We start from the raw sequence: 3673 nt of genomic DNA on the forward strand, positions 1-3673 counted from the left end.
AGAAATTCACATACATGAACAGCACCAATAAGGAAACGTTCAGCTATCTGTTTTGCAAGTTAACCATAGCAGCATTTGTTTCTCTTTGCTATCATGTCAAAGTTGAGTGGGACAAATCATCAGAATTACTAATTGATCAAGCTCGTCTGAGTGATTAAGCTACAGCACAACCCATTTATAAGAGATGCTTCATTCATAGACCTCTTGCCAGACAGGATGTTGTTGCCACGTCAGACTGTGCCTAGGTTGCTTCTGATTTGTACTTTTTAAGGCACAAAATACACATTATTAGGAGACATACAAAAATACAAAAGGAGACTTAAATTCAGTTTTGTTTTTCCTCACTTCCTTGTATCTCCTAGCACATGTACAGTTGCTGCCACACGCTCTGTGGAACGATTCTTTCAACAACATTTGATCAGGGAGACACAGATTGGCAGTGCCCATCCACCAACCCTTAATATGTAACCTTGGCCTTAGCAGATGGCTAACCTCTCCACTCCCAAGCCATTTTTTCAGCATAGTAATGGGTACAAAGACACATATATTAGAATATGGTGAGCATTAAAAATAATATATTCATGAAAATAACATACAAGCATGATGTATATGAGGGGAAATTGCTTTGGGGGGGAATGTGTGTGAGACAAAATTGCATACAAAGTGTCTGCATTAGGAGAAATTTGCACTAAGATTGTGACGAATTTTCGTGAGCGCTTATTTCTTATTTTTTTTTAAAGCAAGGTGATGTGGAAATGAGAAGTGGAAAGAAACTGAAATGGACAGATCTTCACATCCCTAGCCAGGGGTGAGTCAGGCCAAGAAAATCTGTTTTGGTATGGATTGCTCCTAGCGATAGGGCAATGATCTAGTCTAATGCTTTTCCCAGCTGTTCTTTATTCAGAAGGAAAGCCAAGCTATTCACTTCCCTAGTGGTTTTCTGCCAGTATGGAGAGACCTTTTTTTAGGAAGGTCATTGGTTTTTAGTGGCTTCATTAAAAAAACAAAACAAGCCCACTGATCTTATTGATTTATCTATTTCTCCTTTGTTGCTTGTTTCTTCTTCTAATAATGCTGCTTCCAGTGTTTTTTCATTGTATTCAGTCTAGTGGAGGCCTCCACTGATGAAAGAAAAGGGAGGCAATTTTTGCTAATCCACACACAAACATCCCTGCACCCCTGAAAATCGGCGGCAAATGCTTGAGGAAATCTCTGGAGCAGCTTGGAAGATGGTGTGCCCCTTCTTCCATTAATGGCAGCTCCTCTTGAATAAAATATTCTTCCACAGAATGTCAATAATGGATGCGACACATTAAGCTAAAATAATTCAGTGCTCAAATATAAATAAAACTTAAAACAGCAGAAGCAACTTTACTGAGAATTCAAAACACAGGTGGATGAAATATTTTTGGGTTGGCATTTTCAACTCATCAAGCCAGGGGCCTGGTGAGCAGCCATAGGAAGAGTATGCCTTATAGAGGCACTATGGCGTGCCAAGGCCCCGTGACCCCATTGCTCCCTATGTAGCAAATAACCGTGCAAGATAGCAGCATATAGATTTGGGTTCAAATAGGCCACAACTTGATTTCCGTGGGCAGGCGGAGTCCCCCAAACCCCGTGTGGCCCCCGTGAGGAACAACGACTCAAGACAACATGCTATGGGATTAAAATTGGCCACAGCTTTATTATGTTTCAGATGTGGGTAGACCTTGGCTCAGGCATTGGGCGTTTATCCCTCCCAGTCCCCTGCCGGGTATCTGGGGAGCATCAGGGTTATCTAGAGGCTGGAGGGAGGTGGGCTGGCTCTGGAGAACATATGTTCAAGCAGAGAGAGCCCGCCCCCGTTACTCCGCCATCACAGGAGGGAGCAATGACAACCTCTAGGAGTATGGCCAAAGCCTCCCCTCAAAACAACCCCTTTAACGGGGAGCCCTGGTATCACCGCTGCAAAGAGAAGGGGGGTGTGGGTCACCGCTGCACACCCTCCCCCATTTAGGGAAGATAGACTAAAGGATTCCGCCCAAGGCCTGATACTGCCAAAGTTGTGACGTTTAGCTATGGGAAAGGCAAACCTGCCAATGCAGGAGAATTCCTTCCCGGCCCTTCAACAGCGACCTTGACATAGCAGCACCCGCGTACCTGTGGAGAAAAGGTTAACCTGCAAAAGAAGTCTTAACTGAGGGTGGGTAGGGTGGGAGAAGCTCTGGATTCCCAGGTAAGATCCTCCCCCTATTGTGTGGGTAGGGTTGTCCCTCCCCCTACCTGGCCTGATCACCTTGGCAACGCCTCTCCAGGCGGGAATGAGCAACTGACTGAGATAGGCGGAGACCTCCAGGTATCCCACCTGGGGAAGGCAAAGCCAAGCCTGTGCTAATGGTGCCGCATAGGGTCCAGGGGGCTGCGCGCGACCAGGCAAAGGGTGCCCCCCATTTAATGTGGGGAGCGGTCATTGTTACAGATGTGAAAGGTTGGGCATAGGCATTGAGTGAAGCCCTTTATTCAGCCCATCTGCTGGGAGTGTACCTAAGGGTAAAGCACATTTTGCGGGGAGCCCTATGGCCTACATCAAGTAAGGGTAACCCCAAGGGGTCCACTTTGATGAGTGCTATGGCCCTCGCCGAATGTCGAATGGAAAGAACTCACATATCCCTTTAACAGGATACCATTAACCAAGGAGGGGCAGGCAGAGGCTACAACCTTCCCTCCAGCCAAGACTTAGGCTTACCGAATGCCTAACCCCCAATCAAAACAGTCAAGGCTCACCGCCAACCCCTTCACACCTGCAACCATCCCTTTATACCCTCAACTAGATTGTCTAGCCAAATCTGGTTGCCTAACTCAGGTAGGACACCCCATTGTTATGATACAAGGTCTCCTGGTTAAACAGGGAGTGGGTGGAGCTGTGGTCTAAACCACGAAGCCTCTAGGGCTTGCTGATTAGAAGGTCGGCAGTTCGAGTCCACACAATGGGGTGAGCTCCCGTAGCTCTGTCCCAGCTCCTGCCAACCTAGCAGTTCGGAAGTATGCCAGTGCAAGTAGATAAATAGGTACCACTGTGGTGGGAAGGTAAACGGTGTTTCCGTGCACTCTAGTTTCCATCACGGTGTCCTGTTGTGCCAGAAGCGGTTTAGTCCTGCTGGCCACATGACCTGGAAGGCTGTCTGTGGACAAACACTGGCTCCCTTTGCCTGAAAGCAGAGATGAGCGCCACACCCCATAGTCGCCTTTGACTGGACTTAACCATCCAGGGTCCTTTACCTCTTTCTTTTCACCTGGTCAAATGTAATGCCGGGGTGCTAAATCAACCTGCCATTCATGCACTGCTTTCTTTCTGGCCCGATTAATGCCTGCTGGGTATGGACTCTTATGCCATTTCTGCCTCTCAAGCAAATCGGACCAAACAATGGTCACATCCAGGAATATTGCGAGGATCGAGGACATGGGCAGTGGCCAGGCCGTACCACCGCCAGCCTGGTGAAGGTTAGAGGACCTGTCAAGGAAGTCCTTATCCCAGCCATCAACTCTGCCACTTCAGATATTAGGATACCTGGGGATTGGCCTCTGTTGATGCTCTCAACAAAGGGGCAGTACTGGTAGGAGCTGCTGATTATTTTGATGCCCATGTCCCCAACTACTCCAACTGTTCAAACAATTCAAAAGACAAAGGCTAATA

Source organism: Podarcis liolepis, assembly GCF_965112155.1.
Source record: "Podarcis liolepis genome assembly, chromosome: 11".
NCBI classification, from domain to species: Eukaryota; Metazoa; Chordata; class Lepidosauria; order Squamata; family Lacertidae; genus Podarcis; species Podarcis liolepis.